This window comes from Mytilus galloprovincialis, chromosome 12 (assembly GCF_965363235.1).
Source record: "Mytilus galloprovincialis chromosome 12, xbMytGall1.hap1.1, whole genome shotgun sequence".
Taxonomy (NCBI): Eukaryota; Metazoa; Mollusca; class Bivalvia; order Mytilida; family Mytilidae; genus Mytilus; species Mytilus galloprovincialis.
This window is the reverse complement of record NC_134849.1, coordinates 60,416,880-60,431,955: the sequence shown is the minus strand read 5'-3', so window position 1 is coordinate 60,431,955 and position 15,076 is coordinate 60,416,880. Positions and strand designations below refer to the sequence as shown.

The 15,076-nt window shown below is 34.5% G+C and overlaps 1 protein-coding gene and 1 long non-coding RNA gene across 2 annotated transcripts in view; one reads left to right on the top strand and one right to left on the bottom strand.

The window, feature by feature from the left end:
- LOC143054483 (uncharacterized) overlaps nt 1–15,076 on the bottom strand; it is a 253,158-nt gene that overhangs the window by 234,254 nt on the left and 3,828 nt on the right. The window lies entirely within an intron of this gene.
- Nucleotides 9,693–13,982, top strand: LOC143053497 (uncharacterized). The gene is made up of 4 exons (XR_012971376.1): nt 9,693–9,740; nt 10,853–10,937; nt 12,568–12,663; nt 13,655–13,982. It is a non-coding gene; the product is annotated as an uncharacterized LOC143053497 (long non-coding RNA).

Below are 15,076 nucleotides of genomic sequence, written 5' to 3'. Positions count from 1 at the left end.
AAGAATTTAGAGCAAATCTGACATGGGGTAAAATTGTTAAACAGGTGAAGATCTATGTGCCCTGAAATTTTCAGATGAATTGGATTACCCGTTGTTGGGTTGCTGCCCCTGAATTAGTAATTTTAAGGAAATTTTGCTGTTTTTGGTTATTATCTTGAATATTATTATAGATAGAGATAAACTGTAAACAGCAATAATGTTCAGCAAAGTAAGATCTACAAATAAGTTAACATGACCAAAATGGTCAGTTGACCACTTTAGGAGTTATTGCCCTTTATAGTCAATTTTTAACCATTTTTCGTAAATCTTAGTAATCTTTTAGAAAAATCTTCTCTGATGAAACTACTGGGCCAAATTTAATCAAACTTGGCCATAATCATCATTGGGGTATCTAGTTTAAAAAATGTGTCCGGTGACCCGCCCAACCAACCAAGATGGCTGCCATGGCTAAAAATAGAACATAGGGGTAAAATGCAGTTTTTGGCTTATAACTCAAAAACCAAAGCATTTAGAGCAAATCTGACATGAGTAGAATTGTTAAACAGGTGAAGATCTATCTGCCCTGAAATTTTCAGATGAATCGGATTACCCGTTGTTGGGTTGCTGCCCCTGAATTAGTAATTTTAAGGAAATTTTGCTGTTTTTGGTTATTATCTTGAATATTATTATAGATAGAGATAAACAGTAAACAGCAATAATGTTCAGCAAAGTAAGATTTACAAATAAGTCAACATGACCGAAATGGTCAATTGACCCCCTTAGGAGTTATTGTTCTTTATAGTCAATTTTTAACAATTTTCATAAAATTTGTAAATTTTTACTAACATTTTCCACTGAAACTAACGGGCCAAGTTCATTATAGATAGAGATAATTTTAAGCAGCAAGAATGTTCAGTAAAGTAAGATGTACAAACACATCACCATCACCAAAACACAATTTTGTCATGAATCCATCTGCTTCTTTTAATATTCACATAGACCAAGGTGAGCGACACAGGCTCTTTAGAGCCTCTAGTTTGTATCCCTCACCCATTTTCTCAAAATTTTGGCTAAAAAAACTGACTTGATTGGTCATAAAATTTGAAAACTGGATTACTCAAAAACCATTCATTGTAAATACACAATTTTTTCACATAGTTATGTTTGATTATAATATTTTTAAATTTCATTGATATTTTCCACTTGTATCACATGTTTTGGAAATAATTCAAGAACAAGATTTCAATGAGACTGAACGAGACTGAACAGTCAGAATAATACATCCTTAAGGGTTCCTCTAACAATTTTGATCATGTCGACTTATTTGTAGATCTTACTTTGCTGAACATTATTGCTGTTTACAGTTTATCTCTATCTATAAATTAATAGTATTCAAGATAATAACCAAATCTGCAAAATTTCCTAAAAATTATCAATTTTAGGGCAGCAACCCAACAACGGGTTGTCGGATTCATCTGAAAATTTGTGAGGGGAGAGATCTTATTCTGATGGACATGTATATCTTGAAAGATTTGCCCTAAATGTCTTAGTTTTAAAGATATAAAGCAAAAACTGCATTTTACCACTATGTTCTAATTTTAGCCGTGTTGGTCATTTTGTTTGGTAGGCGGGGTCATCTGACACATTTTTAAAACTATATACCACAATGGTAATTGTGGACGAGTTTGGTTTAATTTGGCCAAGTAGTTTCAGAGAAGAAGTTGCAAAAAATTACGAAAAGTTGTTAAACAATGACTATAAAGGGCAATAACTCCTTAAGGGGTTCACTGACAATTTTGGTCATGTTTGTCTTATTTGTAGGTCTTACTTTGCTGAACATTAATGCTGTTTACAGTTTATCTCTATCTATAATAGTATTCAAGATAATAACCAAAAACCTACAAAATTTCCTTAAAATAACCAATTCAGGGGCAGCAACCCAACAATAGGTTGTCAGATTCGTCTGAAAATTTCAGGGCAGATAGATCTTGACCTGATCAACAATTTAACCCCTTGTCAGGTTTGCTCTAAATGCTTTGGTTTCAAAAATATAAGCCAAAATATATATTTTACCCCTGTGTTCTATTTTTAGCCATGGTGGCCATCTTGGTTGGATGGCCAGGTCATCGGACACATTTTTTAAACTAGATACCCCAAGGATGATTGTGGCCAAGTTTGGTTAAATTTGGCCCAGTTGTTTCAGAGGAGAAGATTTTTCAGGGATGATTCCACTATATAGTTTAGGGCCGCTCAGCAGCCCCTAAAAAATGTACATTAAAATGAATTCCCAACTCAGGAAAATAAAATAAAAATCGATATTTCCGGAAAAGTTTCTGTCACCGATTAAGGCAACTATAATTTTTCATAGTTTGTTGTCAAAATGTTTTAAAATCCGAATAAGAATGCTGTTTACGATCGCATCTTCATAACAACGATTTAATTATGTGAACATGTGGGATACAATTTTTGCAGCCGAATACAATTGATTAATATGTTATGGGAGTATTGGATCTTGTAAAAGCAGATCGCCCAGCAGGTTGATAAAAATGGGTGTCAAAGGAGACCTCGGCAGAGAGCAAATTAAAATTTTGATATAACATTGATGGATAAGGTTTAATGGACGCCGATCTCGTAAAAGCAGATCGCCCAGCAGAGCCGGTTATATAATATGATGAAAACTTGTTTTGTTAAAGAAATTATGTCCTCAAAAGACAAAAGTTTGAGCGTTTTTTGAAAATAATGTTGATAATAGACCATTCATGAAATACGATGTCATCATTATTGAACTATTTCAAAAGTTTTGAAGATGATCCAAATAATTTTAAAGAACACTGGTTCAATGCTTTAAATATCTTATCAATTAAGTAAATGAACTTTTGTAATTGCTTTTCTGAATTCGACAATTGACCAGTTCAATTTGAAATCCATTTGAATTAAGGTAAATTTATAGAGATGACCTGCTGTTGAAAAAATACCCAATGAATGATTTTTTTCAGTGGTTTATGTTACCTGAAATATATGTTTTTGTAATAGGAATAGGTAACTATAGCTAAGATGATAGACTAGTGCATCATGTTCAATGATATTCATGTAATAACAGTAGCCCATCCAGAATTATTCAAAATGTTACAATTTACATGAACATCAGTGTACATGTTAAAATTAATAATATACATTTTTCGTTTTCAGGAAAATAATGTTATTTCGTCTTAGATTTTATGCTAAAAAAATTCCCAATTAGAATAAAAATTCCCAATTTGATGTTCAAGGGACCCATTTGAAAACACATGGAATCATCCCTGTTTTTGTAAAAGTTTACGGACTACGGACGCGGGACGACTGACGCCAAGTGATGAGAAAAGCTCACTTGACCTTTCAGGTCAAGTGAGCTAAAAAGGTGTTAAACATTAAAACAATCAATGCAATAAGAATGAAATAAAATTATTAAACACATATAAAAACTAGAGGCTCTAAAGAGCCTGTGTCGCTCACCTTGGTCTATGTGACTATTAAACAAAGGAAGCAGATAGATTCATGACAAAATTGTATTTTGGTGATGGTGATATGTTTGTACATCTTACTTTACTAAACATCCTTGCTGCTTACAATTATCTCTATCTATAATGAACTTGGCCCAGTAGTTTCAGTGGAAAATGTTAGTAAAAATTTTCAAATTTTATAAAAATTGTTGAAAATTGACTATAAAGGACAATAACTCCTTAGGGGGTCAATTGACCATTTCGGTCATGTTGACTTATTTGTAAATCTTACTTTGCTGAACATTATTGCTGTTTACAGTTTATCTCTATCTATAATAATATTCAAGACAATAACCAAAAACAGCAAAATTTCCTTAAAATTACCAATTCAGGGGCAGCAACCCAACAACGGGTTGTCCAATTCATCTGAAAATTTCGGGGCAGATAGATCTTGACCTGATAAACAATTTAACCCCATGTCAGATTTGCTCTAAACGCTTTGGTTTTTGAGTTATAAGCCAAAAACTGCATTTTACCACTATGTTCTATTTTTAGCCATGGCGGCCATCTTGGTTGGATGGCCGGGTCACCGGACACATTTTTTAAACTAGATACCCCAATGATGATTATTGCCAAGTTTGGTTAAATTTGGTCCAGTAGTTTCAGAGGAGAAGATTTTTCTAAAAGATTACTAAGATTTACAAACTAGAGGCTCTCAAGAGCCTGTATCGCTCACCTGATTCTACTTGGGTTTTTGAAATCATATAAAAAAATATAAAATTTGGCTAAAAGTGACAACACAACCTCATTTATAAGGAAAGGAACATGTTTAATTTCATTCAAAAGTCCCCCACTGGCGGCCATCTTGGATGACGGATCGCCTACAAAGTAACAACACTTGGTCAGCACCTCATAAGGAACATTCATGCCATGTTTGGTTTTATTCCATTCAGTGGTTCTCTAAAAGAAGTCATTTGTATGCATTTCTCATAGGGTCCTATGTTAAACTAAGTCCCCTGCTGGCGGCCATCTTGGATGATGGATCGGCTACAAAGTAACAACACTTGGTCAGCACCTCATAAGGAACATTCATGCAATGTTTGGTTTTATTCCATTCAGTGGTTCTCTAAAAGAAGTCATTTGTATGCATTTCCCATAGGGTGCTATGTTAAACTAAGTCCCCCGCTGGCAGCAATTTTGGATAATGGATCAGCTACAAAGTAACAACACTTGGTCAGCACTACATTAGGAACATTCAAGCCATGTTTGATTTCATTCCATTCAGTGGTTCTCTAAAAGAAGTCATTTGTATGCATTTCCCATAGGGTCCTATGTTAAACTAAGTCCCACGCTGGCGGCCATCTTGGATGATGGATCGGCTACAAAGTAACAACACTTGGTCAGCACCACATAAGGAACAGTAACAACACTTGGTCAGCACCACATTAGGAACATTCATGCCATGTTTGATTTCATTCCATTCAGTGGTTCTCTAAAAGAAGTCATTTGTATGCATTTCCCATAGGGTCCTATGTTAAACTAAGTCCCACGCTGGCGGCCATCTTGGATGATGGATCGGCTACAAAGTAACAACACTTGGTCAGCACCACATAAGGAACATTCATGCCATGTTTGGTTTCATTCCATTCAGTGGTTCACTAGAAGAAGTGATTTGTATTCATTTCCAATAGGGTCCTATGTTAAACTAAGTCCCCCGCTGGCGGCCATCTTGGAAAATGGATCAGCTACAAAGTAACAACACTTGGTCAGCACTCCATAAGAAACATTCATGCTATGTTTGGTTTAATTCCATTTAGTGGTTCTCTAGAAGAAGTCATTTGTATGCATTTCCCATAGGCTCCTATGTTAAACTAAGTCCCCCGCTGGCGGCCATCTTGGATGATAGATCGGCTACAAAGTAACAACACTTGGTCAGCACCCCATAAGGAACATTCATGCTATGTTTGGTTTTATTCCATTCAGTGGTTCTCTAAAAGAAGTCATTTGTATGCATTTCCCTTAGGGTCCTATGTTAAACTAAGTCCCCGGCTGGTGGCCATCTTGGATGATGGATCAGCAACAAAGTAACAACACTTGGTCAGCACCTCATAAGGAACATGCATGCCATGTTTGGTTTCATTCCATTCAATGGTTCTCTAAAAGAAGTCATTTGTATGCATTTCCCATAGGGTCCTATGTTAAACTAAGTCCCCCGCTGACGGCCATCTTGGATGATGGATCGGCTACAAAGTAACAACACTTGGTCAGCACCCCATAAGGAACATTCATGCTATGTTTGGTTTTATTCCATTCAGTGGTTCTCTAAAAGAAGTCATTTGTATGCATTTCCCATAGGGTCCTATGTTAAACTAAGTCCCCCGCTGACGGCCATCTTGGATGATGGATCGGCTACAAAGTAACAACACTTGGTCAGCACCCCATAAGGAACATTCATGCTATGTTTGGTTTTATTCCATTCAGTGGTTCTCTAAAAGAAGTCATTTGTATGCATTTCCCATAGGGTCCTATGTTAAACTAAGTCCCCTGCTGGGGGCCATCTTTGATGATGGATCGGCTACAAAGTAACAACACTTGGTTAGCACCACATAAGGAACATTCATGCCATGTTTGGTTTCATTCCATTCAGTGGTTCACTAGAAGAAGTCATTTGTATGCATTTCCAATAGGGTCCTATGTTAAACTAAGTCCCCGCTGGCGGCCATCTTGGATAATGGATCGGCTACAAAGTAACAACAATTGGTCAGCCCTCAATAAGGAACATTCATGCAATGTTTGATTTCATTCCATTCAGTGGTTCTCTAAAAGAAGTCCTTTGTATGCATTTCCCATAGGGTCCTATGTTAAACTAAGTCCCCGGCTGGCGGCCATCTTGGATGATGGATCGGCAACAAAGTAACAACACTTGGTCAGCACCTCATAAGGAACATTCATGCCATGTTTGGTTTCATTCCATTCAGTGGTTCTCTAAAAGAAGTCATTTGTATGCATTTCCCATAGGGTCCTATGTTAAACTAAGTCCCCGGCTGGCGGCCATCTTGGATGATGGATCGGCAACAAAGTAACAACACTTGGTCAGCACCTCATAAGGAACATTCATGCCATGTTTGGTTCCATTCCATTCAGTGGTTCTCTAGAAGAAGTTCAAAATGTAAATTGTTAACGACGACGACGACGGACGACGACGACGGATGCCAAGTGGTGAGAAAAGCTCACTTGGCCCTTTGGGCCAGGTGAGCTAAAAATGGTTAAAAATTGACTATAAAGGGCAATAACTCCTAAAGGGGTCAACTGACCATTTCGGTCATGTTGACTTATTTGGAAATCTTACTTTGCTGAACATTATTGCTGTGTACAGTTTATCTCTATCTATAATAATATTCAAAATAATAACCAAAAACAGCAAAATTTCCTTAAAATTACCATTTCAGGGGCAGCAACCCAACAACGAAATGTCCGATTCCTCTGAAAATTTCAGGGCAGATAGATCTTGACCTGATGAACAATATTACATCAATCAGATTTGCTCTAAATGCTTTGGTTTTTGAGTTATAAGCCAAAAACTGCATTTTACCCCTATGTTCTATGTTTAGCCATGGCGGCCATATTGGTTGGTTGGCGGGGTCAAGCCACACATTTTTAAAACTAGATACCCCAATGATGATTGTGGCCAAGTTTAGTTTAATTTGGCCCAGTAGTTTCAGAGAAGATTTTTGTAAAAGTTAACGACGACGGACGCGGGACGCAAAGTGATGGGAAAAGCTTACTTGGCCCTTCAGGCCAGGTGAGCTAAAAAAGAACAGTATAGTTAAAAAAATAAATAATCATAATTAAAAGGCATACCTTTAGTCGTCCTTAGTACAGCAGTCTGAAATAAAGAGTAAAATGTATTGAGTGTATATCCGGAAACTTATAGAAATGTTAAAGTTTAAAAAATAAACACCAACAACCGAACGTATTCTGTAATGGAAAACAAATTGATTATGATTGATTTATTTTTGGTGGCAAATGCATCTCACTGACCTATTTCTTACATGTCATGTTTCTTCGTAAATTTTAAGCACGCCATCACGAGTTGGTTGACCGTTATGGAATAACCGTTTCACAAATGATATCGGATATGTTCCTTGCGTCGTAACTACAATCCCCTTCCCTTTCATGAATGTGACCTACCGAATCAGATTATTTACAAGATTTGTTATCTCATTAGCAACACAGCGGGTGCCACATGTTGAGCAGGATCTGCTTACCCTTCCTGAGCACCTGAGATCACCCCTAGTTTTGTTGGGGTTTGTGTTGTTAATTCTTTAGTTTTCTATGTTGTGTCATGTGTAATATTGTTTGTCTGTTTGTCCTTTTCATTTTTAGCCTTGGCGTTGTCAGTTTATTTTCGATTTATGAGTTTGACTGTCCCTCTGGTATCTTTCGTCCCTCTTTTCATAATTGAAGGAAGCTGGAGTACCTAAAAAAATCAACCATGTATATCCATACTAATAAGATATAAAAATGGAAATCGTAGGCAGTGTGAAGGCTTTGGATAATAATATCACTACCTGGAGAAGTATAATATTAAAGTATCAATACATGATGATTGCCTTCTGTAGACTGTGAATGTGGTATGATTACCCTTAACTTAACCACTTTAACTATCCCGGCAAAACATGTATGAACTCAATATTATATAATATACGGTAAGGTGACAGATCATCAACAGAGAGAGAAAAGGTAGAATTTGTGTGTATTTATTTGTTATTATCATATTTGAGCACAGCTATCAATAGTCAGTTGTACATTTTCTACAACCGTTCTAGATTAATTAAGAAATAGGTAAGAAAAGGCAAAAATGAATGGTGAATTGATGAACATTGCCTCAAACTTGTTTAATTTCTCTTTTAAATTATACGCATTGAACAGAAAGAAAGTTACAGAAAAAAAGATTTAATAGGTATATCGCAAGAGTTGTTACAATGGGCACAATATTTCTATTTCTGTGCATGGAACGAAAGATATGAGTCTTGTCAAAATTGAAGGACATTAATAGTTCATATGACACAATAAAATAGATATTAACATTACACAAACTCTTTCACTTTTTTCAAGTAGTCACTGAACCATGAACATGAGGTTTAGGACAATGAACATATGACCGACGGAAACTTCATAACATTTGACATATTGAAAGTATAAAGTATCCAGGTCTTCGACCTTCTAAAATATAAAGCTTTTGAGTAGTGAGCTAACGGTGCCAAGACAGATTGCTATGTCTTTGTCGAGCGTTCGGTGACTTAAGTCCAAGTTTCAACAAAAACTAAGTTTATTTAACAGAAAATACAAATAAATATAAATAAATATTTGCTTTCATTTTGCGAAATAAATTTCGCAGGCTTAACAAAAATCAGGTAAAGGACAATTTACATATGACATCCTACCACCTTGTTTCAAAGGCATCTGAAACCCAGTTATAAAACATCCAGTTATTCTTTCTTTTGAAATTCAAAAGCTTTAGACAAATAGTTTGTGGTGCTGCGGTATGAGGTATATATAAATAAATATATGTCTGCAAGACACAAAAGAAACCATGCTTATCATCAGTATTAAGCATGTTATAATGTATCTATTTACTGCAGTGTTATGCCCACTGTTTTTATAAAAACTAGAACTTAGTTTTATATCTCTTTACATTTTGTAATTGGATGTGTACCTGCTATATTCTTGATATAAGCATATGTAATTTAAAAGCATGTGTACCTGTAAGTATTCCATCACTTTTTTATACTGTCCAATTTTTCCTGCTGCCGCTAGATCATACGGAGTCTTACCCTGAAACATAAAAAATATGTTGTATTGGTTTTCTCCGTTAATTACAAATAAGACTTGTATATCTCATATCTCATTATGAGTAACTAAAACCATAATAGTTGAGTGGTGCTTTAATGTTATTTTACATGTGCTCGACTTATAATGTCTAGTTTATAACGCATAACTAATGCAACATCATTCCAATCCTTTTGATAGGCACTCTGTCTGCTAAAGTAACGTCGTAATTTTACGATCTGCCGTCATACAATATTTAGTTTGTATTGCCACTTGTTAAACAAAACGTTAATTTTTTGACGACGTTACACTTTTCGTTTTTTTTTTATTGGAACAGACATTATTATTTTAAGCTGGCGCGCCATCTATAAACAAGGGATATTTATAGCAGAAGACTCATTTTGATGGAAAAATTTCAGAGATTGTACTGTCTGATGCTCCTATCGTTCGGTAGGTAAATAAATTAGTCCTGTACGTTTAAAATGTAAAATGTTATCTTTCTCTTGAAAACGTACGTAAATAAATTGGAGCTTTTCAGAGAACATACTTGAGAACTTCGTTGAAACGATCCCAACATTTTAGTTTGATCTGGCTTTCTAATGCACAGCGCGAACCAGGCAAACTATAGATGTTGATACTTTTTACTTAATTAGTCGACAACGTTATGAAATACTTATGACGATTTGTGTAAATCCGTGAAAATGAAAGGCATTTGTGTTGCCCAAAAATTGTAAACAATCATCGCAAAAGGTATGGCAGCCCGGCACGAAAGAAGCCGTCAAATTAAAACAGCATACTCTATGTAATATATGATTAAAACGTAGACCCAAGTTGTTTGTCAGACTGTTTATTTATATCACAAAAAACTATAGTCTGTTTCTTTTTAACTTTCACTTTACTGTCTTTAGACTCGGGGATGTGTGTTATTTTTACGAGAATTTGAGGCAGTGATTGTTGGACCTCACACTACAACACACTGCAGTTAAATATGCCACCTTATCTTGTTTGCTATATAATGCAGCTAGAACTACCAACAAAAAAGATTGAAAAAAAATGAAAATTTGTTTGAAGGCATTTTTTTGTTTTGCTTCAAGAAAACAGTATCATTAGACTCATCAGATTTAACACAGCTGTATTTGTTTAATAAATTTGTTTTCATGAAGTGCTCTCCTCTTTGATAATATAAACAAGTATTTGTTTGTCCTTATATTAGATGAATTGCTGAGATTAAAGAATATATATTTTAAAAACATGTGCACTTTAAAAAGAGACCACAAGAAATAATGACCAAATAAACAAAGATACTGCTACAAACAAAAACAACTTCACTTAATGTATAATGAAACACTAATGATTTATCAATAAGCCAGTAGATAATGGAAGTATGATAATTAGACATGAACAGCAATCCAACAAATATATAGCTCTCAGCAAGTGAAAAAAAGGCCAAGTTTTAATATGTTATAACAAGAAATGCGGGCTTTTAGATTTTAAAATTCTTATTCATTATATGCTATAAACATGATAAATCTTGAGATAAAATTATTATAATTTCTGTTTAGATTTAATACATGTAATACCAGCCGCTGTACACAACTCACAAGAATTAAAAACATATGATGATGCTATTTGATTTTTCAATTATTTGTAAGTAATACTATGCTTTTATTTAAATATTTTTGTCAATACATGTATCAAATGTTAAAAGCAAGTCCCTGAGTGCAAAAACACAAAATTTAAAAGTGTCCAATTTTTTATTATTCTGTCACACATGTGATTAATGTCAATGGATAATTGGTGACGTGTTTACTGCCACTTTCAGCATTATGTACTATTTCGTAGTAGTAGTTGGTTGAGTGAGAAAATAATGCTTGCAGAGAACCAAGATCCAAGCTAGTTAAACTGACAAGCTAAGTGTGTGCTTCGAAATTCACAACCTTTGTGTTGACAGGATAGTGATAGAGAAGTTATTTACTTAAGACCATTCAGCCAATAAAACCAATTTCAATGAAACAGTAACACAACAATGTGGCATAGGGAAAACATACCGTCTTTATCTATAGCACAAGTTAAATAAAAAATTGCTGAGTTTCTGTTTTTCCTACTTTAGTTTGCCTCAAACATTAATTGTTATAAAACGAATAGGTACACAATGCTTATTACCACAAAACACAGATCATGTTTAACATTGGGTGGCGTCACTTTTACCGTTCATGACTTATGTTCCTTTATAAATTAAGCAATTACTTAATCTGTTGGTTTAATTCTCTTCCTCTTGTTTGCTTCAACTAAATTTTATGAAATTTAAACACAATGCTTATAATTACAAATAGGGCCTTAATAAAATTAAACCTGCATCTGTATGCGGAAGTTGACTGGTGCATATTGTTACAGGCAGGGTATTTGCGGCCCTAAAACACATTCTCAATTTAATTAAACCATGTTCATTTACAAGAACAGCCTAGTATAGAAAAACCTCCTGTCTGACAAATGCCTCCAATATATTTTTTCAAATCAACTTTGAATGAATTTGAACAATTAAATAGAAGAAGGCTGGGGTGTTATGTTTTCTTTACAAATACAATGTATACTGATCCCCAATTTGAAAAAAAAATATTCTCAATGCTCAGATTTTGCCTTTTTTTCATTTCCATTACAATAAGGTAGTGTTATAAATTAAAAAAAAAATAATCTGATTTATCGTGTCAAAAAACTAAAAAAATTTGTTTGTGTTTTGCACCTACAATATTTTTGACAAACAAAAAAACCCAAGAATTTATATGCCCCACTTACGATAGTAGAGGGGTATCATGTTTCTGGTCTGTTTGTCCGTTTGTAAGATTGTCCATCTGTCCCTTTTCAGTTTAAAGTTTTTGATGAAATTGAAGTCCAATCAATTTGAAATATAGTTCACATGTTCCCTATGATACGATCTTCCTAATTTTAATGCCAAATTAGATGTTTAACCCCAATTTCACGGTCCACTGAACATACATGTAGAACATAATAGTGTGAGTGAGGCATCCATGTACCATGGACCCCTTCTTCTTAGAGTTGTATTGTTTAGTTGCTTCATTACTGATGTACATGTATTATAATATCATTTAACCCATCATTGATCTTTTTTTTTAATTTTTATATGGTTATTGCCTGTCCTTTTTTAGACCTGTATATGAGAACACACACAATCATGCAAATAAAAAACCTCATATACATTTTTGAAAGTCATTTGATATATATGTATTATTTCAATTAAGTATTTTATTTATATCTGAAGTAGAATTATCCTTGCCTAGTTGACTAGGCTCTACTGATATGATAGATATGCGGATGTCTAACTTGGGGATCTTGATGACGTTGGAAAATGTTTCAGGTAGGTGGTTATTCGTATATATCATGAAACAACTATGTTATAGAGAAACCATTGAAATAAGTCATATATTGTTGAGACAGCAACCAAACAACATGATCATAATATCAAAATTAAAAACAATTTGATAGTAATATTTAAATAAATAACTTTAAATGGCATTAACAACAACTGAAACTGCCAGCTACTGCTCACTGATATCCAATGATACCCCCGCCGCAAATGGATAATATTAATTGTGTAAAAATATGCAAGTGTTCGGTAAACAGGAAGTTGTTGAGTGATGAATCTGAAAACGCATCACACGGTATAGCTGACTATATTAACCCTTCAACCAAATTTCAGAAATCCTTGTATTGTAGTTCCTGAGAAAAATGTGACGAAAAATTTTCAACTTGGCTATCATGTGTAAAATCAAACAAGTGTTCGGTAAACAGGAAGTTGTTAAGTGATGAATCTGACAACGCATCACACGGTAAAGCTGACTTATATCAAGCCTGAAACCAAATTTCAGAAATCCTGGTAGTGTAGTTCCTGAGAAAAATGTGACGAAAAAAATATTCATGGGACGGACGGACTGACTGACAGACTGATGGACTGACAGAAGGACAGACAGAGGTAAAACAGTATACCCCCCCTTTTTTTCAAAGCGAGGGTATAACTACTAAGTAGATGTATTCATGTATGTTGTTGAATTATGCTGAAAGTATTCACTAGTTCATTTGACTGGAAAAAAACTGATCAATAGTTCAGATTTTACAAAACAGACTAGACAAATTGCAAGATAGCAACTGTGGAAGAGTCATAGTTGAAAAAACATAAAATCTATGAAAACAGCTAACAGCTACTCATAACATTTTTTGTTAATCCATTTGATATTTGTTGTCTTGATTTTAAACTACCAGTAAGCTTTAGATATTTAAATATATAGAAATAACCAAACGGCACACACTAATTTCAACAATTTTATTTTTGGTAATTGTGTTTTTTTCAGATGTAGAAGTGGAAGAAACAACAGTGAACAACGAATGAGAGTCATCTTTTTAATAAACATTTAACTTTATTATGCATTTCAAATATGAGCATTGGGATAAACTCTAATGAGACAGCAAGCCAGCAGCACAACCCCAATAGCTATTTGGATCTACTTAATAGTTATCTAAGGTACCAAGATTATAATTTAGTACGCCAGACGCGCGTTTCGTCTACATTAGACTAATCAGTGACGCTCATATATAATATTTATAAAGCCAAACAAGTACAAAGTTGAAGAGCATTGAGGATCCAAAAAGCTGTGCCAAATACGGCTAATGTTATCTATTCCTGGGATAAGAAAATCCTTAGTTTTTAGAACAATTCAAAGTTGACTTCACTCTTTGTAATCATATTGGTTTCGATGTTGACTGAGTGATATTACATTATGTAAGTCATTTTTCTTTAATTTCTTGTATGTTTTTATTAAATATTATTCTTTTAAAGAGTCATTAAAATTGAGAATGGAAATGGGGAATAAAATTGAGAATGGAAATGGGGAATGTGTCAAAGAGACAACAACCCGACCAAATAAAAAACAACAGCAGAGGGTCACCAACAGGTCTTCAATGCAGCGAGAAATTCCCGCACCCGGAGGCGTCCCTCAGCCGGCCCACAAACAAATATACACTAGTCCAGTGATAACGAACGCCATACCAATTTCCAAATTGTACACAAGAAACCAAAATTAAAACAATACAAGACTAACAAAGGCCAGAGGCTCCTGACTTGGGACAGGCGCATAAATGCGGCGGGGTTAAACATGTTTGTGAGATCTCAACCCTCCCCCTATACCTCTAACCAATGTAGTAAAGTAAACGCATAACAAAACGCACATTAAAATTCAGTTCAAGAGAAATCCCAGTCTGATGTCAGAAGATGTAACCAAAGAAAATAAACAAAATGACAATAATACATAAATAACAACAGACTACTAGCAGTTAATTGACATGCCAGCTCCAGACTTCAATTAAACTGACTGAAAGATTATGATTTCATCATATGAACATCAGGCACAATCCTTCCCGTTAGGGGTTTAGTATCATACCATCATAACATATATGAAAAGAACATAACCCGTGTCATGCCAACAACTGTTTTTAGAATAAATGTGTTTAGTTCCGATGCAAAGACCTTATCAGTGACTCAATATTAACGCCAAAATATGCAATCTTTAATGACTTGACAACAGTATCGTAATTATATCCCTTCTTAATAAGTCTATTCAAAGGTTTTGTAAGTTTCTGAGGTGAATACTGACACCTTTGTGCTTTATAAAGAATATTACCATAAAAAATTGGATGTGAAATGCCTGAACGTATTAGAAGTCTGCATGTTGAGCTATATTTACGAATGATGTCTTTATACCGATGATAAAATTTAG